The sequence below is a fragment of the Megascapheus bottae genome, chromosome 9, assembly GCF_031878675.1.
Source record: "Megascapheus bottae isolate mThoBot1 chromosome 9, mThoBot2.hap1, whole genome shotgun sequence".
Lineage (NCBI taxonomy): Eukaryota > Metazoa > Chordata > Mammalia > Rodentia > Geomyidae > Megascapheus > Megascapheus bottae.
In genome coordinates, this window is record NC_143517.1 from 35,312,295 (window position 1) to 35,340,028 (window position 27,734).

Consider the following 27,734-nt stretch of genomic DNA (forward strand, 5'->3'; position numbering starts at 1 on the left):
CTACATTAATAAATATATACAAAAGGAAAATTTCAAAGAATATGCAACAAACCACTGCTAAATGTGTGCACATGTGCCCATGCACTTGTGTGCTTAAATGGAGTAGGATGTGTAGTCTTCTACATATTAAGTCAGAAGCTGACCTATTTATAGCCTGTAAGCCACCCCACCTGCAGTTTGTATTCTGCAAATATAGAAACACAGCCGTACTCATTCATTTATACATTGTTTGAGGTTGCTTTTCATGCAAGGCTAATTTGAAAACCTCTGACAGAGATTATATGCCCTACAAAGTCAATATCTACTGTCTAGTCTCTGATCTAAATCATATATTTGTCATTGTATAGTTTTCAAAACTCAAATGTATTTTTTCTTTGAAAGAAGGAAAAATGAAGCTAACTGCTACAGTGTGATATGCACACCGCTGAGAGCTAAGCTTTTCCAGACTTTGCCTCATGGATGGAAGGTTGTAGAGTTGGATTTCTAAAGAAAAAAAAGAGGTAGACATAAGTAAGTATATGAATAACAACAGCAACAATGTAAAAAAATATCATTTGAAATATCACATTAGGACAGATGGGCAAAGTATTTGATAAGACTTATTTTACATTACCCAGTACTTAAAAAAGAAAAATGTGAGCTAACTGTTCCAGGAATCATAAAACACATTTGCTGAATCATTTGCTAATTCCACTGGCGCCTTGGAAGAAATGTGTCAAGTATTCTGGAGTTTTCTAAATTCAGGTTCAGAAAGGTTAAGTAGCTTGCCAAGCAGCCCAGCACAGCTCAGCAAATTACTGGAAAGAATGAAAGTGGAAGCTCTACGCTTGATTCACTTGACTCTTAGTTGAACATACCCAGGAAAGGTAGAGATTTTTTTGTCCTCAGGAACTTGACATGAGCTAGAACTTGTAGAACTTAAAAAAAAAAAAACCAAACTAGCCACTGCTACCACCTGTAAAATGTATTACTAATTACCTTTACAGGATTTGTTCTGCTACCTAAAGAAGGTAACCCAACCCAGCTGATATAAGGCTTTTAAAGGCGTCAGAACTCCAAATCCAGGAAATGGTGATCCTTTAGAACCCTCTAATGCAATGCATCAGCACTGTGATAAAAAGCAGCCAACAGATCTCCTCCTGTTGCTCAGTAATTTATACCTTAAAGATATGAGGACTAAAGTGAGCAAAAATCACAAGTCTCTTTCACTACTTCTCTTGGGTGAGCTGAAATGGAAGAATTGGCAACAGTTCTGCCTGACTTACAGTCTTCTCCATAAAGGCAGCTTGAATCCCTGGATGGCACTGGAAGAGGAAAAACCTAACACCTCCTCCCTCTCTATTTGCTCTTGTTTTCTTCCCTCCTTCTTTCTTTTCTTCCTTTTATGTTAGGTTAAATTTATTTCCATGCACTGTTTTCATTTCTTCAGTTTCCCTTGGGATACCCTCCTCATCTGGTTCAGGAACAATTCGGTTTTAGTCAGGATCATCGCACTCTGGCAGGGGATCTCCTCTCAGGATTAATCAAAGCAGCAGTTCTGTGAGGGTACGACTTCTTGTTGGGTCCACCTGGATATGTTCGGTGACCAGAGAACCACCATCTGAGACTTTCAGTTCCACATTACTCTGTATTTTTAAACAAGTGCGGGAAAAACTATCAGCACAGTTTTGGGGAAGGGAGAGAGGGAAGAAGGGAGGAGTTGAAATACCCTGACCTTTATCTGCAGATGTGTGGACTACCTCAGGAGGCCTTGCAGATCCTGCTCATGTGACTGATCTCTGTGTTTTACTTGAAGAAACTCCCAGCAGCATTAATAACAAGTAAGACGATTTTTGAAGGAATCATGGAATATATAATCATGTAGAGTCTGAGTCTATTCTTAGTTGCTTTTATGTATACATATCTCAGATTGTATGTATTCTTTGTGGCTGAGAATGGATCAGGATACATCTTCATCTGATTACACCATCTTACAAGTCAGGTATTAAAAATAAGAGGACAATAGAACTAACATTTCTTTCTTTAGAGAACTGGAGCTTTGGGAGAAAGAAATTCAGGGTAATAACTTGTACTACACAAGACAAAAAAAAACCCACCACCACCACCAACAACAACAACAAACATGTGTCTTGAGGGACTGTTTCCATATTGTCCTAGAAGAAACGTGAAAATATTCACAGCGATTCTACTGTCCACTCACACTTAGATTTCCTAATAATGGCAGGGTATATGTCTTTTTAGTACTTCATAGTTGTAATAAAACTATATAAATAATAGAGAAAATTTAAGAAGCAAATATACGTGGTATGGTAATCTGGGATAGCTGGTTTTAAAAAATAATAATGTTGTTTTGAAAACATTTTAATGCTGTTTATGCCCTGACAACTTTATTTACAATAGATTCAACATTGCACACTGATATTTGTCAAAATCAAGCCCTGAATCAGAACCTGGGTTTATCTAGGTTCCTCCAAAACTATACTCGACACATTCCTCATTAGGCATCTGTTTATTCCAAAACACACACATACACAAGGGATAGAATTAGATAACACTTTTTTGGCTTACTAAATGGGTTAGACTTAGTAAATATGGTACTCGCTTTTCAACTGATTCTGCCATCTGTCAGCAAACTTACTGCTTTTAGCAGGGGTTTTTCTTGTGGTGATTTACAAGTTACGTTTTTTTTTCTTCCTTTGTTCTTTTCAGGAAGATATGTGTCCTTAAATGTAAGGGTAAAATAACACAGAGAAATAAATTCATCCACAAAATAGAAACTGCAGAGACCAAACAGCTATTGGAGAGTTAAAAGGCAGAACATGGAACTGAACCACAGATTTGTTGTTGTTGTTGTTTATCTTGTAGCGATGGAAGGAAAGTGAGTCTCAACATTCTGCAGGTGATGCCTCAGTCTCAGCTCCAGCTGGGAGTCATCTGTACAAGAGAAACAGCACACAGTGGAAGGATTTCATTCCTTAGAAAATGCTGTAAAACAGGGCACCTCAGGAGTAGAGAGGTCTCCAAAAGGGCCATCTACATTCTTGATTCTGCCCCTCTGTCCAAGTTCACTCCCCCATAATGCTTACCCTAAAACAGTCATGAGTGAGTTGATCCGGTTTTGTGGCTACCACTTCCTAAGTGAATAGCCCAGGGGACTTGATCATCCTAAAGTGGGTGAGCATCTCCGTGAAAGACTGTGTGTTGCTCACTTATAAATGTTAGTAACTTCCTAAGGACCCAGCAGAAAAGCAGGAAGATAAATGAAGAAAGATATTTACTTCATTGTCAAAACCATTTTATAAATTAAATGTTATTTCCCATATGTTACAGATGGAAATGAGGGGGCCAGAAAGATTCTGTGATTTTCCCAAGTTTGTATTACTAAGTGAATTCAGATTCAAATCCCAAACTGATCATTATTCTCATTTACTAAAGCTCCTGCAGTATTACCAAAAATCTCTGTTACTTCATCCTTCTGGTCAGTATCAACACAAAACCATTTGCCTGTTTAACACCTTATTTCACAAAACAGCTTTCAGCTCTCTGCTGTGAGGAATGCAGGCATTTGCTTCAGATGGCATTAAAAAGAGAGAATATTCTGGGACCCAGGAATTTTCTGCTATCAATGACTAAATTTGAAATGCAGCAGGAGAAACTAAATCTCTTCCTTCTTCTGTTTTGAGATAGATACAAGAATAGTTACTATATATTAAGAGCCATAGAATTAAACTTCCTTTCACTTCTATTCCCTATAATAAATTTTTTGTTGTGACTGTCCCTGAGAATGTTGCTCAAGGCTAGTGCTCTACCACTTGAACCACAGCTTTTTGGGGAGTTAACTGAAAATTAGAGTCTCTAGGACTGTGCTACCTAGGCTGGCTTTGAACCATGATCCTCAGATCTCAGCCTCTTAAATAGCTAGGCATGAGCCACCAGCATCCAGCTTATTTCTTATAATATTTTTAACAACAAAGTATTATTCACATGATATGGGTAAGTAAACAGAAATCTATGAGTTGAAGTATTTTACTCAAAAGCTGCCTAAGAAGTGCTAAGGTAGAGCTTGCTCTGCTTTTCAAGCCACTTATCCTCTATACCAGAGCTTTCCAATGTGAATGCATATACATCTGTTAAAAGTGCAGATCTGATTATGCGGGTCTCAGGTGCTATATTTCTAACATTCAGGTGAACGTAAGGCTGCTGTCCTGTATACCACATCTTGATTATAAAGTGTATCCTATATTAATTTCCCAAGCTCAGAGATCCAAGCATTTGTTATCTTGAACTAAATGGTTAAAGTTCTGTACAAAAAAATTGGAAGGGAGAGTTTGGCCTAGTGGTAGAGTGCTTGTCCAGCATGCATGAAGACCTGGGTTCAATTCCTTGGTACCATATACATAGAAAAAGCCAGAAGTGGTGCTGTGGCTCAAGTGGTAGAGTTCTAGTCTAGAAAAATCCCAAGGACAGTGCTCAGGCCCTGAGTTCAAGCCCCAGGACTGGCAAAAAAAAAAGGTGTGTGTGTGTGTGTGTGTGTGTGTGTGTGTGTGTGTGTGTGTGTGTGTGTGTGCGCGCGCGCGCGCACGCGCATGCCAGTACTAGGTATTGAACTCACACAGTGTCCCTTAGTTTATTTCACCGAAGCTGGCACTCTAACACTTGTGCTACAGTTTCACTTCCACATTTTTTTCCATGATTAATTGAAAATAAGAATCTCATGGATTTTGCCTACCCAGGATAGCTTCAAACCATAATGCTTAGAGCTCAGCCTCTAGAATAGATAGAATTATAATCATGAACCACCAGTGTCCAGCTGCCCAAAACAAACAAACAACAACAGAAAAACAAGTTTCTTCTACCTGATGTGAATAAATTACCAAAACTGTTAAGTTTACATATTATTGAATGAATAAGATTCCTTTTATTGTCTTTATTTCTATCCGTGTGGTAGAAATTTTAGAGTACCTGCAGTTGAAAAGCCTCTTTGACCACTATTTTATCATCTTTCTTAAATCAGAAAATTAAATAAAGAATGAGAATTCTGTTTGCTAGTGAGTGAAAGCAGGAAGGAAAATGAAAAAAGCAACAGTTAACATAAACATGGAGATAAGAAAAAAAATACTAAGCAATGAAACAGAAAGCTACAGCCTAAGGGGAAAGAGAAAAATAGAAGTGCATCTTATAAAGTCACTCCAGGGAAATTTCCAAGAACATTCTGTGCAGAAGCAAGGAACCATGGCAAGGGGAAAAGAGGCATGGAAAGGCTAGAAGGATACTTGACATCCTGCTCCTAAATAAACTGTGATGTGCAAGTGAAAATCAATGAAGGATAAATATTTAAGCATAATGGTTGCCTAAAAGTGCTCAAAGACAACAAAAGAAGTGGCATTACCTTTTTCTTAAGCTTTTGGAGTAAATGAAATAGTAGATCTAGGAGCAAAAGCAAATGGAGATGGAGATAGCCATAGAAGGATATCAGAGGGGCTAAAGAAGACATGTGAATCAAACTTCAGTATATAATAAGAGTTAAAGATCAAACAGAGCAAATAGCCAAGAACCCACAATGAATCTAGATAGTGAATGGGGAAAGTATGAAGTGAAATGGAGGAGGCATAGGAGAGGAATGGAGACAAAGACCAAAATAAACAGAAAGCTGGTGGGGGGGATAAATGATTCAAATATATACAATATTTTCAGTTCATTTATAAGATAGGCATTTATTTATAGTATAGTAATCTTTTCAGTTTATTTCATATATGAGATTGAACAAAGAGCTCTTAAATTCTTGAATCTGAACAGTGGAATAAAAACAAGGACATAGATGAGACTAAAATTAGCCAGAAGAAGTGGCCCTGTGGCTCAAGTGGTAGAGTGCTAGCTCAGGAACAGATTCCAGATCCTGAGTTCAAGCCCCAGGACTGACAAAAATAAAGAGAGAATGAGTAAAATTAGCCAGATAGTAAAATAATATGTCAAAACAACATGGTAAGAGCCAAAAGGAATCAAACTTGTCTTTCTTCCATAGTACTCCTTCCCCAATGTATCTGAAAGCTCCTTTCCTATGGCTTTATTTTCATGGAAAGCCATGTTTGGGTTGTAGATGAGAAGGGCTTAAGAATCATTTCTTCACTGATATCAGAAGCCAGGGAAAGAAATAAAGTTTAGTAAATTCAAAAGGAAAGAAGGAAGGGGGTTGGAGTTAATGTACATAGAGAAACATACAAATTTTACTAACCAAACTTCATAATGTCATTTGTTAAAAGAATATATGTAACTTCCTCCAGGATATAGAAACAAAAGCCATATAATAAATTATTGTTATTCTTAATGTACTATGTTATCTCTCATCTCTTTTGCTGTCCCTTGGTTATCTCATATTGTTACAGTATTTTACCTTATTATCTGGTATGTTGGATATATTTGTATTTGGTTATTTGTAATTGGATAGGGAAGTGGGGAAAACAAGATGAAGGGTGGGGATGGGGGGATGGAAATGGGGACCAAGACATGAGAAAGGGTATCAATGTTTGTGACATAATGCACCTTCTATCAGGTAAATATAATGTAACCCTTCTATTAATTACAATAAAAATATATGCAAAAAAAGAATATATGTAACTTCAAGAATATATGTAACTGAATTATTCAATTTTAGATGCTGTTTAATATTTAAATAATAGAAGTGTAAATTTGTAATCATTTCATTGACCCTACTGTTCCTGTTGATTCCAACCAAACTAAGAAAATGTAAGGTAGCGGTAAGAAGGTTTATAGGATAAAGATGGACTATCTCTTTCCAATTCTGTATCTGCTTCCTTAACCTTCTTTACCTTTTGGGGTCTTAGTAGCTTCATTTGAAAAATGGGGAGGATAATTGGAGTACTTCTTTTACAGGGATTTTTACCCCTGGCTAACATGCCTGGCAGTTAAAACATCATTTAAATATTTGATCCTGAGAAAGAAAGATTGCTTTGCTCTTTCTCTTTCTCACATCCACTTCCATTACCTTGTGTTCCAGTAAACATTAATATTTCTAGCTGACTGAATAGGCTTGTTTCAGTGTAGTCTTACCTTTAGATATAAAAAAAGTTAGAAAAGCAGAAAGTAGTAGTAAGAACGATAAACTGGAGTCTCAGAGAAATTATTTTTTGAGAGTTTTTTTTCTTTAGGTGTGTGTGGACTTTCTAATCTAGTGCAGGATCTTTAACAGATTTCATGAAATAATCTATTAAGAGAGCACTGGGGTAGAATACATGTTCTTGCCCTAGAAAATGTGCATGGTTTTCCAGGAGGCCCAGCATCCATGCAAATACAAGGTGTGATATAGATTATTGTAGGCTAGCACTGCCTGTGGGATAAGCATTGGACAAGGAAAACAGTTGGGAGAAGCTTTTATAAAAACCATAGTTTTATTTTTGTTTTTGTTTGTTCTTGTTTTATGCAGGTCCTAGTACTTGATTTCAGGTCCTGGACCTTGTCCCTGAGCTTTTGTGCTCAAGACTAGCACTCTACCACTTGAGCCACAGCTCCACTTCCAGATTTATGATGGTTAATTGGAGATAAAGAGTCTCACTGACTTTCCTGCCTGAGCTGGTTTCAAACCATGATCTTCAGATCTCCATCTCCTGAGAAGTTAGGATTATAGTTGCGAGGCACCAACACCTACTAGGGCCATGGTTTATAAAAGAGTTGTGTGGACCTGAAAACAAGTTTAAGAAACAAAAAGACTTTCATAAGGCCATAATCTTGTACTTAGTTAAGTATAGAGTAGCTAGCAAAAAAAAAAACTATCTGATAAGACCTGACAGAATGGAAGAATTTCTTTGAAGTTATAATCTTCTTCTTTTCTGGAAATCATTCCTTAATCTTAGAGAAACGCTATTTCATGCTGTAACCTTTTGGAGCAATCCACATTGGTATAAAGTGTATGAGCTTTAGTACCAGAGTATTTGAAGGTTTCTGTTGTTGTTGTTGTTGTTGTTGTTTGTGAGGCTTGAAGTTAAGGCCTGGGCACTGTCTTAAGATCTTTTTTCCCCAACACTAGTACTCTACCTCTTTGAACCACAGCTCTACTTTTGATTTTTGAGTGGTTAATTGGACATGAGTCCCAGGGGAACTTTTCTGCTCTGGCTGGCTTTGAACCACAACCTGAGAATCTCAGCTTTGTAAGTAGCTAGGATTATAGCCATGAGCCACAGGCACCTGGCACTTAAAGATTTTTAAAGTAGCTTTTGCTATGCCCATGTCATCTAGAACAAGTTAGACAAGCCTCCCTAATCCTCATCTTTCAAAATGAAAAAAGTGGTGATGGTTTTTACTTCATGAATGTTTAATGGAATTTAAATGAGATTACTGAATCTAAGAATCTAATGCTCAATGTAGTGATTATTTCAGTTACATTTTCAGTATTGAAATTCTTCAATCATAGTTGTTAATACCTATGTAACAACATGAAATCCTATGGTCTATCCTTCTCCTTGCAAATAAACTATGTCCAAAGTATAATATATACCTAGAACTTTTTTTGTAGATTCCAGTGGAAATCAAGAAAATCTTTCCTACTATTTTATGCTGTGCTTTCCAAGTCAGCTCCTTAATATAAGCAAAACCATTTTTTCCAGTGAGTTCACAGGCAACACATTTATAATGGAAGTTGTGTTTACAGCAACTCAAAGGATTTATATTGAAGCACTGTACTCAAGAGAAATGGAAAATGGCTACATTTCTTTTCCTAAACATTTTCAAGGTAAAACTGAGGCTCAAGGAAGTTACTGCCTTTACAGCTTTATTTACTGAGTATTCAACCAAATCAGTAATAGACTGATGAAATTTCCCATTCCTAAGCTCCATGTTTTCTTACCAAATACGCTGACTTTGCAAGTCATACTGACCCCTGTACTACCAGTTAATCCCTACAGCCAGTTTTCTATCTCTTACAAAAAGGATTAGAGGCCAATTCCCCAGTATCACATAAACAGAAAAGGCCAGAAGTGGCACTATGGCTCAAGTGGAAGAGCACTAGCCTTGAGAAAGCCAAAGGACAGTGCCCAGGCCCTGAGTACAAGCCCCAGGACAGGCCAAAAAAAAAAAAGGATTAGAGTTTACCAATGCCCTTTGAAAAACATATCCTCTTTGACTTCATAAGGCAAGTGATATAGTTATTCATTTCTTTGTGAAATGGGATTTCCTCTTTAGAAGCGATTTCTTTGATATGGTACAATTAGTCTATCACCCTTTTCCTAAAGTTGTTGTTTACAGACTACCTTTATTTGTTGTCTGTCTCTGCTTTCTCTGTGATTTAAATGGTGCTTTTATTTGCACACCATTTTAAAAACTAAATTAGATTGATTTAGTCATTAGAGAAAAGACCCTTAGTGGAAATATCTTAGCAGCAAAATCAATGTAAGTTGTCATCAATGGATGACTATTCATATACATAGGAATACAACAATGAATTTTGAATTTCTAATTAGACATGGTCTTTGGCTGAAAAGACACCAGTCGATAGGCTGATCACCAGATGATATATGAAGAAACTGAATTTAACCTTGATCCTCTGACTTCCACCTCTTGCCAAAACCACCAAAAAAGAGAATAAGAAACCGCTCTGGCTTGGAAACCAGCCCTTGTCTGTCTTTTATTACTGTTTCATAGGCCTTACCAAGATACCAGGACTCATGATTAAACTTATTCTGAGCAGAATAAGTTTGATGGAGCCATGCTCTTTCATCTTCTTTTCCAGTCACATCTCCAAAGAGACACATTGAAATGAAGGCAACGGAACTAATTAGAAACTATAGAATGAGAATTCAGTATTACTAAAAAGTGCCCTTAAGATCAAAGTAGTATCAGAGATCATAGAATTTCGGATGATGTCTCATTTGATGCTGATGGTGGGTAGGGGACTTGGAGGATTGTCAGACATGACTCTGCCTAAACTCAGCCAAAATACTTTGTCATGAGCATTGACACCAATTGAAAATTTTTAAATGCTTATTAGTCAAAATGAAGCAGCAAGTGGCCAAATAGCCTTTGTATTTCTCCTTCCAAATGTCTCAGAGGTTTGGAGGTCAAATATCTATTCTTCAGCAATATCAAAAGCTGCCTTTGGAGAGGGCATTTTATGATTATTTTACTTCATTTTGCTTTAATGACATCTGTCATTTCTGAGAACAAAGGTATGTGTTCCATGGCTCCTTAACAAGCTCTACTAGATAGTTTCCCAGCATTTGATGAAGTCATTTGAATAATAAAAACTCATATTTATAATTGCATTGAGTTAAATAGGTTTGGTAAGCTTAGGGCTTGGGTTATTCATAAACAGATGCTGTTAGGGTCCAGAAAGCCCTCTGTAACATGAACACTCTCACTTGTTTAAGGGTTGCTGTATCCCTGAAAAGCATAAGTAGGACTTAATGAAGGTTTCTCCAACTCACTATCTTCCTGAGTATAATCTTACAACCAGTGTAAATACTATGCTTGTTTATTATGTCAAGCACAACAGTCATGAAAAATTCTGGTTGGAAGTTGGGCATAGCATGGAGAAGAGCCTTTTATGAAGTGCTTTTTCTGTTCTCACATTATATTGGTGAGCCACAGTAAATGTCCTATTTGAAGCTGCTGGTCTTAAAAACTCATGCAAAAGGATTTCCCCTCCGAGGCAGCACATTTAGGTCTCTGGACATTCCTTCCTAGTCCCTTCCTCTTGAAATTGTCCTTCCCTGAGGCCAGGAGTTTGGCCTAGTGGTAGAATGCTTGCATAGCATACACAACGACCTGGGTTTGATTCATTCATACCACATACATAGAAAAGTCAGAAATGGTGCTGTGGCTCAAGTAATAGAACATTAGCTTTGAGGAAAGCCTGAGGATAGTTCCTAGCCCTGAATTCATGCCCCAGGACTGAAAGAAAGAAAGAAAGAAAGAAAGAAAGAAAGAAAGAAAGAAAGAAAGAAAGAAAGAAAGAAAGAAAGAAAGGAAGGAAGGAAGGAAGGGAGAAAGAAAGAAAGAAAGAAAGAGAAAGAAAGGGCAGTAGCCTTGAGCTGAAGAGCTCAGGGACAGTGACCAGGAAAAGATTAAGCCCTATGACTACCCCCTCCCCATATATATATATATATATATATATATATATATATACACATATATATAATAGAGCTACAGTGTACAAAACAGGAAAATTGCCAGTGCTCTAGCTGAAATTCATTTATTTAAATGCTGCCCTTTGAAGGCCTAGAATTCTCCCATAGAGTTTGAGAGCCTTGCTCTGAGTCACTCTATCAGATCAGTGGATTTAGCCAAACATCTGGTTAGGGGCTTCAGTCTGATTTTTTTCGTATGATACTTAACATCTTAGACATCTGTGGAACACTGAATAAGCCCCACGATTGTGATCCCTAAAGTGCTAATAATGCCTTAAATCCAATCCAATTAATTTGTGTAATAGGCATGAGTGAATTTCTCAATTATTCATGTCTGGGACCTCAGAATATGACCTTATATGGAATCAGAAGTCTTTGTAGATTAAGATAAGGTAAGGTTTGGGATGAGAACACACACTAGGTTACAGCAGCCCTGAATCCAATGAGAAAAATAGGTAGGAGAGGACATACATAAAAAAGCATTGAGGCCTGGAACGGAGCGGTAGATCTACAAGTAAGAGGCAAGGATTGCCAGCAAGATCCAGAAATGAGAGGAGACACATGAGGCAGTGTCTTCCTCAGACCCCCCCGAAGAAATCAATTTGCCACCACCTGGATTTCAGGCTTCCTCCCGGTCTCCACAGTTGTAAGCCTATACATTTCTTTGTTTTCAGACACCATGCTTATAATAATTTGTTGCAGTGGCCCTAAGAAAGCCATATGCTCGGTTTTTCACTTGCGCTCCAACATTTGTGGAAGGAATTCAATTAGTCCAATTGGATACAGTGGTTGACTAAGGAGAATATTTAGCGGTTAATGTTTGAGGAGGAGAGAGGATGCATATAGCTAGGTGTGATATTTTGAGATGCACATTTTGGTTGTTGTCCATGGTTTCCCTGACAGTCCATAAAAACCAGAATTCCTCTTCCTCAAAGCAATTGATAGAAACTCTAATTTTTCTCTGATCTGTCCTGTCATGGAGCTGGTCATGAAGAAATGTTATAACCCAGCGTGTCTAATAGTAAACATGATACCCATTTCAAAAGGGCCCTTCCCATGCCTAAGAAAAAGAACAAACATGCTTCTCTGAGAAGCCAGTCTTTTAACATTAGATCATACTCTCTTTGGGAATATATTTCCATGACTTTTTCCCCATGCTTGGAAGATGATCATGAAGATTATAATAATCTTCAGTATTTTGAGATCGCACCAAAGCCCAGGTTCAGGGAGTGTCTACCTCGAGGGGGAATAGGTAGAGGTCTCTGGCCTGTGGCACATCTGAATAAGGACACTGAATCATCACATTGCTTCTTCCAGTCTCCTGAGCTGCTCCACATCATAGTAAGTCACTAAGCCTAAGCAAGTATTTCCCTGCGTTCGCTGAGCTATCTAGGCTTGGAAAACTACACTAACAAATTAAACCTGAGGGGAGGGTTGTGGAAACTCTGATTCAAAGCCAGTCAGTCAAAAGTGCAGGTAAAACAACTTGGGGCTCATGAATGGCCTCAAAAGGGAGAGGACAGTCATGGGAACTGAACCCTCTAACTGTGGATTCTAGAGATACAGTCTCTAAATTGAACATATCAAACTGGATGAAATTCAAGAATATCCATCCAGCTGGTATCTGATGCAACACTGTCTGCACATGCACTGGTAGGAAAAACAAACAAACAAAAAATCCCTACACAGGGGCCAGGAGTTTGGCCTAGTGGTTCAGTGCTTGCCTAGCATGCACGAAGACCAGGGTTCGAATCCTCGGTACCACATACATAGAAAAAAGCCAGAAGTGGAGCTGAGGCTCAAGTGGTAGAGCTCTAGCCTTGAGAAAGTCCAAGGACAGTGCTCAGGCCCTGAGCTCAAGCCCAGGACTGGCAAAATAAATAAATAAATAAATAAATAAATAAATAAATAAATAAATGCTTAATAAAAAAAAAATCCCTACACAGGGTCTCAGTCTACTGAGTTAATTGTGATCCAAGAGTAAGAGTTTGTCTGGTGCACTGTAACTAGAGGAGATTCACTTTCTCCTTCAACTTAGGTATGGTTTCTAAAGGACCAAATGTTTGGGGAGGTCATAAAACCTGAGTAAAGAGAGCAAACAGGCTTTCAAATGCTTTCCTTCTTTAGAGATCATCATTTATGTCTAAACAAAAATTACTTACTACTAATAAAATTATGTCCCAGACGTAGACAGAGTGGCAAAATGAGTCCTTCCCAAGATATTAAACATATTCTTAAATAATATATTTTTCACCTCTCAAGTTTGCTACTTTCTCCCTTTATATTTCATATTAAAAGCTTACAAATTATTTCTTAACATCACCTAAAATGTATAATTTATTTAAATGGATTTTTTAAAGAATTTATTAATGTTGATTTTTACATCATATTTTATACGACAAGTTTAACAAACAAGTGTTCAAGGAGGGAATCTCTATTTACAATCACTGGGCCTTAGTATTTAGAACTTAATCAAAATTAGACTAAGGGTTTGTATGTCATAGAAACATATCAATTTATGAAATAAAACATTATGTCTATAGAGTCATAGGTTTTTATGTCTATATAGCTATGTTTATATTTCCATTACCATGTCCATAGCTTTAGGTATGTAGTTATTGAGTCCTCGCTCTTGTACTCTTTGAATTTAATAGCCACATATTAAGGATACCATGTGCCTTTTGTTCCTTAGAGCTTGACTTGTCTCACTCAACATGATTCGCTCTAGATTCATCCATTTCCCTGTGACTGCCATTATTTTATCTTGTCTGTTGGCTATGTAGCATTCCATTGTGTATATATACCACATTTTCTGTATCCATTCATCTGCAGTAGGGCATCTGGATTGTTTCCATCGCCTGGCTATTGTGAATAGTGCAGAGATGAACATAGCTGAGCAGATGTCCTTATAATATCTTGGGTCATGATGTTTAGGATAGATACCCAGAAGTGGTATGGCGGGATCGTAGGGAAGGTCTATTTTCAGTTCTTTAAGAAATCTCCACACTGCTTTCCAGAGTGGCTGAACTAGTCTGCATTCCCACCAGCAGTCCAGTAGGGTTCCTTTTTCTTCACAACCCTGCCAGCAGCTGTCATTGTCTAAGTTCAAAATCTTGGCCATTCTTGTTGGGGTAAGGTGGTATCTTAGGGTTGTTTTTATTTGCATTTCCTTTATGACTATAGATGATGAACATTTTCTCATATGCTTTCTGCCATTTTAATCTCTTCTTCTGATAAATCTCACTTTAGTTCCCTTGCCCATTTAGTGAATGGTTTATTGGGTTTGGAGGGATTAGTTTCTTGAGTTCCCTGTAGATACTGGATATTAAGCATTTGTCTGATGTATTGTTGGTGAATATCTTTTCCCAGTTGGTTGGCTGTCTCTCTACTTTTGTGACTATGTTTTTATCTGTACAGAAACTTTTTTTTATTTTTAGGTAGTCCCATTTATCGAGTCTCTCTCCAATCTGTTGTGACCCTGGGATTCTGTTCAGGAATCTTTTGCTGAACAGAGTTCCAGTGTCTCTCCTACTTTATCATGTAGCAGTTTCATGGTTTCCGGTCTGACATTGAGGTTTTTGAACCACTTTGAGTTAATGCTTGTGCATGGCAAAAGGCTAGGGTCAATTTTTACTTTTCTGAATGTGGCTGCCCAGTTTTGCCTGCACCAATAATTGAATAGACTGTGTTTGTTCCACTGTATATCTTTGGCTCCTTTGTCAAATACAAGTTGCCTATAGGTATGTGCTTCTATTTCTGGGTCTTCTGTTCTGTTCCACTGATCTTCTGGTCTGTTTTTGTGCCAGTACCAAGCAGTTTTTGTTATTATGGCTCTATAGTAGAGTTTGAAGTCTGGTATTGTAATACCACCAGCATTGCTCTTTTTGCCTAGAATTGTTTTGGCTATTCTAGGTCTTTTCTTGTTCCATATGAATCTTTGGATTATATCTTCAGTTTCCGTATAGAATGTCTTTGGGATTTTGATGGGGATTGCATTGAATTTGTATATCAATTTTGGCAGTATAGCCATTTTCACTATGTTGGTTCTCCCTAGCCATGAGCATGGGATGTCTTTCCATTTCCTAGTGTCCTCTTTAATTTCTTTCTTTAGGCTTTTATAGTTTTCATTGAATAATTCCTTTGCATCTTTGGTTAAGGACATTCCTAAGTATTTTATTTTCTTGGGTGCTATTGCGAATGGGATCATTTTCTTGATTTGGCCTTCCATTTGTGTATTGTTGGTGTACAAGAAGGCTACTGACTTCTGTAGGTTAATTTTGTATCCTGCCACTTTGCTAAAGTAGTTTATTAATTCTAGAAGTTTGGGAGTGGAGTTTGTTGGGTCACTCAAGTAGAGGATCATGTCATCTGCGACTAGGGATAGTTTAATTTCTTCTTTCCCTATGTGGATCCCTTTGATGTCTAAATGGATTTTTTTAAATGAGGGAAAAATCAAAATCCTTCTGAGCTAACCTAAGTGGAAGAAACAGAAACTTTTATTTTTTTTTTTTTTGGCCCCCTTCTCTTTCTGGCCCCGCTCGCTCCGTCCCCGCTCACTCCGTCCCCACTCGCTCCCGCACGCTCCTGGCCCCGCTTGCTCCGGCCCAGCTCGCTCCGGCCCCGCTAGCTCTGGCCCTGCTCTGGCCCCTTCTCGCTCTGGCCCCGCTCGCTCAGGCCTCCCTCGCTGGCTCTGGCTCGGCTCGCTCCCGCATGCTCCGGCCCTGCTCGCTCTGGCCCCGCTCGCTCCGGCCACCACTCGGTTGGGTTCCGCTTGCTTGCTTTCGCTTTCTGTCGCTTGTTGCAGTCTCGTCTCTGCCACTTCCGGCTTGGTTGTGTCTCGTCTCTGCCACTTCCGGCTTGGTTGTGTATGTGGGATACCGAGGAATCGAACCCAGGTCTTTGTGCATGCTAGGCAAGCACTTTAACCGCTAGGCCAAACTCCCGGGCCCGAAACAGAAACTTTTAGATTGCCTCAGTTTTCCTATGATTGTCTATCAAACAATGCTGACAATATTTATGTAAATTAAGTGATGGTTTTTAATTACCAAAAAAAAATTTAAAAATAAAAATAAAAAAAGAAAGCAAACAGTAGCCTGGCTTTCCCCACTGGCTACGTGAGGAATGATAGAATAACAGCAGCTTATTGAGGCTTCTTCAGTTGTGTCCTGGGATAGTACAAAGCCATTCCTTTTATCTTGGGTACTTTAAAAATGCGCACATCCATCCAGAGGGGATGAAAATGGATAGACTATTTCATATAAAATTCATGTAAAGATTATTTTAAGGTTCTTCTCTTTCAATAGATGCCAAAGTGGTTATGAAGTTGTTCTGGCTTCCTATAGTAAAACATAAGTCACCTTGGCTTTCATTCTTTCAATCCATTATCATTAAGTTTCACTGACCACATTTTGTGAATACATTTGTTATTTGCTGGTGGTGGTTTTGCCTCCATGTCCCTCACCTAATCCTGGTTTGGTTCCTTTGTAGTAGACTTAATGCCTAAATTTCTGCTTATCAATATCCCAGAAGAGTTCTTGAAATGTAATAGAGGAAGTACTTTCCCTTAGTTTTTAACTATAATTTATGCACACATTTATATACTGAACTGTACTTTAATCAAACTCTTTTCCTTGTGTAGTAGAATACCCATATCTAATGAAAACATATGAAGCATGTGTTTTATAATTATCTCGGACAGCTCATTTCGATGTACTTTCTACTTAATCCCCAAATTCCTGTCTTCCTGCACTGTAAACACTTTCCATCCCTTCTCATCAATCTCGTTTATGTAAATGAAGCAAGGGGCGGGGGTAGCACAAATACTTTTTTCCCCCTGGGTGTTATCAAAGGCCCTGGTTTCGGAGAAACATCTGACAAGAACACACACCAAAGAATCCTTTCATTGGACTGAAAGGTTAAAACACACCACATTAGGATTTTGTAGGCTCCCCTGGCTTAGCTCTGCTTGGTAAATGCCTATTTGAATGGTGGAAATGTTTTAAGGTAGGCAGTGCCACTGACGGATGTGATCCTGAGCAATACTCAGTACCATACTTACTCCAGGATACACTTAGAGGAAAACCATCCCAAATGCATTACTTTTAGGGGAAGTTGTTTATCCTCTCTGGATATTCTATCTATCTGTCTGTCTGTCTGTCTGTCTGTCTGTCTGTCTATCTATCTATCTATCATCTGTTTATTTTTGTGCCAGTCCTGGGGCCTGAACTGTGGACCTGAGCACTGTCCCTGAGCTTCTTTTGCTCTAATATTCTACCACTTGAGTCACGGTGCCAGTTCTGGCTTAATTCTGCATAGTTTATTGAAGATGAGTCTCATGGACTTTCCTGTCCAAGTTGGTGTCATACAGTGATCCTCAGATCTTAACCTCCAGAGTAGCTAGGATTCTAGGCATGAGACACTGGCACCCAAATTGAATATTCAATTTTAGTGCAATTTACCTATCTATGGTGAAGGATCAAAATAAACAAGAGGGCCCCAGGAAAAGTAGCAGTAAATTTTCACAGCTAATTTAAAAGGCTTTTCTTTTCCTTTCCCTTCCCTTTTCTTCCAGTCCTTTTTTTCCCCTCTTCATTTCCCTTCCCATCTCCTCCCCTTCCTTTCTCTTCCTGTTCTTTACCCTCTGCTTCCCTCCCCCTGCCTTTCTGTTTTTCTCTTCTTTCTTGAATTCATTCTTTCTTTGACTCTCTCTTTCCTTAACATCTTATTCCTTCTGAAGTGAAAAATAGTTATTTCTTTTGTCCTGTACTTGCTATTTCAAAAGCTATTGATGGAAGAGATAAATCAATCACCTTGACAATGGGACCATTGAAAACATTGAAGTCCAAGCTGAAGGCATTCTTGGTAGCCAATGGCTTTGTTCTCAAAGTTTAAAAATCTCTGAAGCTTCATTTCCTGCAAAGCAAAGGTGATATTATCTACCATTTTAGGTTACTGTGAGAATAAAATAATAAGCAATTCTAGTATGATGCTGAGTGCTCTATTTTATTTTTTTTTCTTCCCATGGAAGTCTTTTTCTGTCTACCAGGTAAGATTGGAATTTACTTACTAAATATGTATGGAAAACTTATTATTTAATAGGTACTATGATGGAATCTGAAGCTAGAACATGACTATTGACCATGTAACAACAACAGCAATTGTCTAACAGGGAACAAGACATTCATGGGTTATTAATAGGCGATTTGTTTACCAACTCTATATTCTCTAAAAGAACAGCACAGGATATTCTAAGATTATTCAGACAGGGTTAGGTAGCTGAAATTATTAGAATGCATAGCATTAAGCGTAATATAAGAGTAGAACTAGGAAGAGAAGAAGGTAGCCCATATAAAGATGTTGACCTATAGAAAGACCTTGGGGCCGAAAAAAAGCAGGAAACTGAGGAACTGAAAACACACACACCCATATATATACATATGTATATACAAATATATGCATATATATATTTCTAGAGGAAACTTGTTTCATAGAGTATATCCTGTGGCAATATAATTAGTTGAATTATTGATTTGCATTTTCTCATTGCATTTTCCCTTTCCTGAATGAAGTAGGCTAGTCATTTGGATCCCTTACAGTAAAGAAAGCCTTTATTTCAAAGTGTAATAAAAAATTTACTGGAATACAAACTCTGGAAGACTGAGCTTCTTGAAGGGACTGCAGTTGTGGAACGGAGATAAAATCAATTGCAGCAATGATATCCACTGGATACTATGTTGAAAACAAGCCATATAACTTGCGGGTGGGGACAGGAGGGAAAAACTGGGAGAGGGCAAAGAAAGAGGTGATATTGTCCAAAACTGACTTATGAAACTGTAAACCCCCTGTACATCACCTTTATAATAAGAATGGAATATCGGGAAGGAAGATCAGGAAGAAGAAAAGGAAAATGAGAACAAATTTTAGTAAGGTTTAAGCTTGCATTCTCTCATAACGAAAAGTATTAATTGGATTGTTTGATTCAGAAACAAATAAAGAAATATAATAGTACCCAGGCCTTCATGTCTGAAGGTGCAATGTTTTGAACATGAACTATGAACTGTGGGCTTATGTGGTCATGTTTGGTCCCCATTCAGCACTATATTTGAAGGTATCTGAAATATTAGGAAGTAAGCCTTGGCTAAAGGAAGGAAGTCGTGAGAGTGCATTTATCATTTATACCTGGTTCTCCTCCCATCTCCACTCCCCAGCCACCACAAGGTGAGCTGCTCTGCTCTGCCCTGCAGGCCTACCACGCTGCACTAAAACTATGCACTCAAAATAAAGTTTTTCCCACATAAAATTCCCCAAGGAAACTGCTACACGACATGTTGTTCCTTTATATAGATGTGGGCAGCTATCTGACCATAGAAAAGACAAAAAAAGGAAAAGGGAAGTTGTTTAAGTGTCATAATCATTACTAGAACTTCTTAGTTTTTCAAAATAGCCCTTCTTATTTTCATCAAAAGAATGTCCATTGGGCCAGGAGTTTGGCCTAGTGGTAGAGTGCTTGCCTAACATGCAGGAAGACCTGGGTTCCATTCCTTGGTACCACATACATAGAAAAAAGCCGAAAGTGGTACTGAGGCTCAAGTGGCAAAGCTCTAGCCTTGAGAAAGTCCAAGGACAGTGCTCAGGCCCTGAGCTCAAGCCCAGGACTGGCAAAAAAAAAAAAATTCCATTGGATTTGAACTTTCAGTTATTTGTAATTAAAAGATTTTTGGAACAGCATCCTTAAATCCACTGAAACCTCACTAATTTGGAAAATGGTTCTTAACAAATGCATAAGGTTTACTCAGTTCATTCTGTCACAGTGAACAAAACAGTAAATTGCTAATGTGGACTGGATCTTTCCTAGACAAGGATTTTAATTCTTAATACCTACTAAAAATTAGCATCTAAATATAATTACACACTGTTGCATAACTTTATAAACATTCATACATATATGATTTGCCACGACTGAACTTGCCTTAGATTTTCCTTGTGGATAGTGTTCTGGATTTATGAGATGGTGGGGTCGAGTTTAGCCTCCTGGGTGGTGCATACATATAATTCTGAGCCACTGTAGAGCTGAAACCTGGTAGGCCTATCAGACCATCTCAGCACTCAGACAAACCATGGATTTCATAATTCCCTTTGCCTAAATGGGAAAAATCAAAGAGAAAGAAGAAGCAAAGCACAGGGAAAAAAAAAGAAAGAAAGAAAATGAGCAAGTAGCAAAATTTAAAACAAAGTACAGACACAACGATTAGATAAATAATTTTAATTGCAACTTTACACTTCATTCTTTTGTCCTTTTAAAACTCTCAGTTCTGCATAAACTAAAGAGGAAAAAATGAAAATTAGTTTCATTAGGCAGACCACTTTTGTTAGACTGAGTTTTGAGTTGATCAAATGAGGCAGCTGAACTGAGACTGAATCTTCCCTGTGATGAGCTCACACTCTTGAAGTCGCTGGGCACCTGTGAGAATATGGGGGTGGAAAGAAGATAATAATTGGTCTCTCATCTTTTATAATTATGTGTGTTTCAAGTGGATGTGAGCTGTGGGGTTTGAAAGGGCTACATAAAAGGGGAAAATTCTGACATGAACAACACTCTGGTCATTAACTCTAGCATTCAAAAGGAAAGGAGATAAAATTTTAAACAATAGAAGACTTAAGAAATAGAGATCTTAATAATGTTTACTGAAAAATTAGGACAATTGTTCCTGAATTTCATATCTTACAGCATCTTCATCATTACTAAATAATTACAGCTACTGACTGGACACAGAATAAGCTGTTTTCTCCCCATTTGGGGACAAAAGCTTCTGGAGCCTTAGAAAGAGTTTAATAATTCCTCTTTTCTTTAATGTTTAATTTTTCAAGTAAAAAGCGAACAGTGAGAAGATTCTAGCATATATTTATGTGTGTGGATCATGCGAGTAAATTAACAAAATACAAGGTACTACAGAAACCTTTTCCTTCTGAATATAAAATATTTCTAAAAACTGTGTTCTTGCAGTGTTTCAATCATCTCTTAGGTTTGAGATCCTATATAGAAGTAGAGGAATTTTCTCCTTGATGTTTTGTTTGTAAATAGAATATACTTTGAGTAAGTGCATGAGCAAGAGGTAGAATTTAATTAGGACGCTCAAGTCCAGGCAGATTTGCTGCTGGTGGTTAAAAGGGAAAAAAATGCTTTATGCTCTTCAAATCAATTATTTTTTTCTCATAAAACTAGAATTAATTACTATAACCTGATTTAACTAGTAATAATTCTTGTTTTACAGAGTATTTTGATGAAGTAAAACTGAAAACAGCAGATTAAGTAAGTATAAGTTCCCCAAATTGTAACTTCCATAAGGGCAAGGTGATTTTGCTCACTGATGCTTTCTTGCCATCTAGGACAGGTATTTGTCATCAATTATTTGCTTTTAAAAAATAAAGAAAGAAATATGTAAATATATTTTTTACAAGTTACCATTCTCACTTAATTTCAACTCTAGCCAATTACGGTGTTTTTGTAATTGTTGTTTGTGGGTCATGGGGCTTGAACTCTGGGCTTGGATGCTTTCCCTGAGCTCTTCAGCTCAAGGCTACCCTACCCTGGAGCCACAGCCTCACTTCCCATTTTCTAGTGGCTAATTGGAGATAAGGTCTCAAGTTGTTGTTTTTTTTTTTTTTTCCAGTTGTAGGGTTTGAATTCAGGGCATGAGCACTGTCCTTGGACTTTTCTCAAGACTAGAGCTCTACCACTTGAGCCACAGCACCACTTCCAGCTTTTTTTTTCTATGTATATTGTACTGAGGAATTGAACTCGGGTATTCGTGCATGCTAGGCAAGCACTCTACCACTAGGCCAAACTCCTGGCCTCAAGTTCTTTAATGCCTGGGCTGACTTTGAACTGCAATCTTCAGATCTCAGCCTCCCGAGTAGCTGGGATTACAGGCATGAGCCACTGCACCCAGCGCCAATTACTCTTTAATGCCTATCTACCATATTGGTTTTTCCCACCAAGCATGGGAATGACAGTTATGTCATCTCCTTCTGGATCTTTCTGTGTCTAGACAAGTGCCCTTTAGAGGTGTAAATACTGCTAGAGCAAGAACTACATTGGCATAAAAACAAAACTTTAAAAAAATGTAAAAAACCACTTGGTCTTTCTTCTCTTACAGATTGCTACTTCCCAGAGAAAGAACTCTGACTGCCTACTTTCAGTCAGCAGTTGGAGGAAAAGCCCTAATTACCCTTCCAAGATCTGGCACTCAGACTCTTTTCTTCTTTTGGCTCAAAACCAACAAAATGTGCAAGAAGGAAAAACAACAACAATAACAACGGGCAATAGTGCTGTTCTGAATGGGACAAAATCAGAAAATTACTTCCTTTTTACAGAAAAAGCTGATATTAAGTCTTTTCTACTGAACAGAAGTTGGAGTTTCATAAAACCCTTGGATTTATAAGTAAATTATATTACTATATATCATGTTGCTTTATGACCATAGAGTCTTCCAAAAAACATAACCATTGCAAAATGATGGCTATTTCCAGAGTTTGACTTTTAAAAAAATTATTTAAATGGTAGAAACATTAAACTAGATTTTTATCATGTTTTCTATGAGAAATTACTTTCCTATTTTTGATAATATCTAGCAGCCTCGGATTCTTTCTCTCTACCAAACAAAGAATTATAAGACAGGTGATGTGGAGGCAGTGGCAAAGTTTATTTAAAAGTAAGAGTAAGATGCTAGAAGAAACTGAGGAAAGGTCTCTTAAATACTGATGGGTTGGTATAAGCCCCCAACGTGTTCTTCCAATTGGGATGCCTACCTCATGCCATTATGAGATCATATCTACCTGCTGTCTAGGCAAGAAAGAGGAAGAGAATACAGACTTCTCTGTGCAAGAGAGCAAGAAGGAGGGCTAGCATAATGAAAGTTCCTGGAGTCCCTCTTTCATAGCTCCTTTGAGTGAGTTGGGTCACTGTCACCCGCACCCCAAGGGGAAGGACACATGGTCCCTGTGTGGGTATACTCCAGGGTAGTCATGGACTTTGTTTTTCTCAGAGCAAAGTTTCCTAACATCTTCAGGAAAAGGAAAAAGCATTGTCTCCACAGTGCCATGGTCTGTTTCCCAGGGTCTCCAGGAAGGGGGGAAGGTGTCATCTCAATAAGCTATCTCCAACTCCCAGGGTTCCCAGGAAAAGGACGGGTTGTAATCTCCTAATCCTTCACCTTTGACCTCATTTTGAAATTAAATATTGACTTTTTGTTTTGGACTCTCCTTGTTCTTTCTCTTCTTCTCCTCCTTCCCCTCCTCTTCCTCCTCCTTCCCTTCCCCCCTTTCTCCCTCCCCACCCCTTCTCTCTTCTTGTCAGGATCTGGGCATTGTCCCTAAGCTGGTGGGCATTGTCCCTAATCTGTTGCTGCTGCTGATCCTTCTCCTTCTCCTCCTTCTTCTTCCTCTTCTTCTTCTTCTTCTTCTTCTTCTTCTTCTTCTTCTTCTTCTTCTTCTTCTTCTTCCTCTTCTTCTTCTTCTTCTTCTCCTTCTCCTTCTCCTTCTCCTTCTCCTTCTCCTTCTCCTTCTCCTTCTCCTTCTCCTTCTCCTTCTCCTTCTCCTTCTTCTTCTTCTTCTTCTTCTTCTTCTTCTTCTTCTTCTTCTTTTTTTCTTCCTCTTTCTCTTCCACTTCCTCTTCTCCTTCTCCTTCTCCTTCTCCTCCTCCTCCTTCTTCTTCTTCCTCTTTCTCTTCCTCTTCCTCTTCTCCTCCTTCTTCTCCTACTTCTCCTTCTCCTTCTTCTTCTCCTTCTTCTTCTCCTTCTCCTCTCCTCCTTCTTCTCCTTCTTCTCCTTCTCCTTCTTCTCCTTCTCCTTCTCCTTCTTCTCCTTCTTCTCCTTCTTCTCCTTCTCCTTCTTCTCCTTCTTCTCCTTCTCCTTCTTCTCCTTCTTCTTCTTCTCCTTCTCCTCTCCTCCTTCTTCTCCTTCTTCTCCTTCTCCTTCTTCTCCTTCTTCTCCTTCTCCTTCTTCTCCTTCTTCTCCTTCTTCTTCTGTTTCTTCTTTTCTTCCTCCTCCTCCTCCTCCTCCTCCTCCTCCTCCTCCTCCTCCTCCAGTCTACCACTCTATCACTTGAGCCACAATGCCACTTCTAGTGTTTTCTGAGTAATTTGTTGAAGAAAAAGTCTCAAGGATGTGGGTGCTGGTGGCTCCCACTTGTAATCCTGGCTAGTCAGGAAGCTGAGATCTGAGGATCACAGTTCAAAACCAGTATGTGAGATTCTTATCTCCAATTAACCACCAGAAAACTGAAAGTTGCACTGTGGTTCAAGGGGTAGAGCACTAGCATTGAGCTGAAGAGTTCAGGGACAGTGCCCAGCCCCCAAATTCAGGCCCCACAACAATAACAAAATAAACTCAAGAACTTTCCTGCCTGGGCTGTCTTCAAAACCATGATCCTAAGATCTCAGCTTCTTGAATAGCAGACATCTGCCACTGGTGCCTGCGGTTCCTTTCTTATCCACCGCTGTTGCACCTCCTCTCTCTCTCTCTCTCTCTCTCTCTCTCTCTCTCTCTCTCTCTCTCTCTCTCTCTCTCTCTCTCTCTCTCTTTCTCTCCCCTCTCTCCTCTCTGAGAACAGACACAATTTTCTACTCCCCTCCTACACTGATACTATCATTTTCATACCATTCACCACTTCCCTTCTGGAGAATAAAACAAGAAGTATGTAAGTTTCTGTCTCTCTTGTTCTCCTATGCAACAGCTTCCTTGGAGATTCTTCATCAGTTGCTCAGATCTTTTTTAGTTGTATTTTATTGTGGGGATAAAATATAGAGGGGTTGCAGTTACATTCATCAGGTTATGGGTACATCACTTCTCAAACGTTGATACCCCGTCTCATGTTTTTAAGTTACTCTTGGTTAAACAAAAGAGCTGTGAGGTTTACTTACCTCTACAGAACATTTAGATATCAGAAATGGCTCAAATCTGAAGTTTACAGCTGACAACATTGTTTTCTAACATGGTACTGTCCTCTGTGAGTGATCACCTACTGGTGAAGTGTGGAACTTCCATATCAGATGCCTTCATAATTTCTCAGATACACAGTCACGTAACACATACCTCACACTGACATTTGATGGGGAAAAAAATCTTGGAAATGTTTGCTGAGCAACATAGAACAATGGAACATAAGGCATAGAACATAGAGCAATAGTGACAATAGGCGTGTAGAAGATAATGTGGAGCCTGGGCAATAGTCAACTGAGACCAGGACATTTGAGGAAGGTATGGTCATCTACAAAATCACTAACAATGGAGACCATGATTGGATACATTTTAAAGATAGTGAACAGGTAAACTCTCCAGAATTTGCTTCTGTGGTCAATCTGGCATGTGCATCCAGAGATTGACAAGTACAAGAAATGTGGAAACCAGACACCTGTGGCTCACACCTGCAATTCTAGTTACATGGGAGGCTGAGGTCTGAGGATTATAGTTCAAAGCCATCCCTGGCACAAAAGTCCATGAAACTCTTATATCTACCAGAAACCTGGAAGGGGTACTGTGGCTCAAAGTGGCAGAGCATAGGCCTTGAGCTGAAGAGCTCTTGGACAGCACCCAGGCCCAGAGTTCAAGCCCCATAACTAACAAAAAAAGAAAAGAAACTTGGAGATCCACTGACGTTCACTGAAAGGGACTGCCCCAATTCCTCCCCACCTTACCCCCCTTGGCCTGCCAGGAAACTCCCTCCCTTTCCTTTGTCATCAGAGCAGTGCACCAGAAGCCCACCATGATGATAGGTCCGTTCAAACAGCAAAGGTGTCAGTGGTTGCCCCAGCCATCAGTCAACCATGTTGAATTCCATTGGCCACCTGTTCTGGGCCTCTTAGTATTGCCGGTTACCGGTACGCGGAGGTCCGAGCCTAGACTCGTAATAAACGACCCTTGCTTTTTAGCTTTGACTGTGGCCTCTGGTGGTCTTTTCGGGGTTCTAGGAATTCGGGTACAACAGGTGAACATAAAGAGATGAGCCAAGCAGCATCAACGGAGGATCTTCCCCTAGACTTGGTTTTGCAATGTTTTAAGGTTCTAAAGAGAAAATTTGGGTTCACTTAAAGGTCTCTGTTTCTCTGCCCCTGTTTTATGGTTCCCTGAGGTGATTGTCTGGTCCTGTTCTTGAAATCTGTACGAGTCCTAATGGATTCTTGTTTTCTGTGTCTTTGCAAAAATCCATTTGGACATTCCTGGGGGCCTGGTATGGCTCCTCCCACTCAGCTGTGCAATCTGGAGACAATTGGTGGCAGGACACAAGCATCAGTCTTGGTTCCCCCAGGTTTAAATTTGGTCCTATAAACTGTCATGTGAGATGGCCTAGTCCAAATTGGGAAAATGACTAGAGTCATGCTCTAGGTGGGCTAGATCTGGCACTGGAAGACTCCCACCAAATAATAATTTCAACTAAATTGCCTTGTAAAGGTTTTTGTTTTGAACCTGGTTCTTACCTACAAAAGTAAGATTGGCAAAACTCTCTTGACACTAAAGCTTCCGGAAAATGAACAGCCGATATTAATTTTGCGTGCTTTAAGATCTTTGAGTATGAATGTGTGTGAATGAGTGAGTGAACATGTTCAAGATTAAATTGTCAGCATGCTGTGGAAAACAATGGGTGAGTTTAAACTTGAAATGCAATTGGGCAAATCTAAGTCTAAAATTCAAGAAAATCATTAGGTTTGAGAAGTTCAAACATCTTCAAAGGATCATTGCATTGTTTTAAAGAGGAACTACTTAAAAGGATCCTTCTAAAGTTTCTAAAATCTGCATTAAAAATCTGGTGTTGTAAAGCATAGAGCTGTTTACATTATAAACATTGTATCCTGTTTAGCCCACAGGCATTAGAGAATTTGGAATTTATTTCCTTAAGTTAAAGTTTGGAGACATGTATTAGAGATTTAAATGTGAATCTATTTATCAGTGTCAGAAACTTTGCCTGTCTTTTAAAATTGTTTAGGTAATCAAATGCCAAGAGAAAGGACGGCAAAACTTAGGATAGTCCTGTGTGACCATTTTTGGGGGTGAGAGGTGAACTGACTAAGGTGCAGCTCTGGGTTCCCATGGTGGAAAAGGCCCTAAGGAAGGGTCCACGCTGTTGAAAGAAAATAAGCTGCCATGAAGACTGTTCACTAAACCTGGTCAGATGGACTGAGTGGATCAACTTCGTCCTTTTTCCTTGCAGACTGACACTGAAAATCTGATGGTAAAATATACTGTTTCTTAAACTGCCACTTAAAATGCATTAAATTGGGGAGGAGGGTTTTAAAAGGAATGTTTAAAAGTTTATCTCCTTATGATTTGGTTTCATACTACTTCGCAGTTGGATATATTTTAGAAAAGAAGGAAACTATGTCTGGACTTTTGGTGCACTGATGATTGTAGTTCTTGCATTAAGGAAAAACTTACTGGAGTTTAAACTGTTATTGGAGTTCTAGGCAGTAACCTAAACCGCAGAGAAAAAAAACAAAAAAACAAAAACCTGCCTCTTCTAAAAGGAGGCCTGAAGGCAAAGGGCGTTCCTTGAGCCCAAGGAGACCTGGAGAAAAGGGACTGCTTGAGCCCTAGGAGGCCTGAAGGC

The 27,734-nt window shown here is 38.8% G+C and overlaps 1 long non-coding RNA gene across 2 annotated transcripts in view; it reads right to left on the bottom strand.

Moving 5' to 3' along the window:
• Positions 1-441: 441 nt before the first annotated feature.
• Positions 442-27,734, bottom strand: part of LOC150059004 (uncharacterized) — a 360,944-nt gene continuing 333,651 nt past the window's right edge. The window contains exons 4-6 of one of the 2 annotated variants that reach the window (XR_016536674.1): positions 20,104-20,274; positions 17,945-18,047; positions 442-483 (exon numbers count right to left, since the gene is read on the bottom strand). This is a non-coding gene — a long non-coding RNA (uncharacterized LOC150059004). Of the gene's footprint in view, positions 484-2,513; positions 2,935-17,944; positions 18,048-20,103; positions 20,275-27,734 lie in introns of those variants that run through there. The other variant, XR_016536673.1, reaches the window with a different exon arrangement.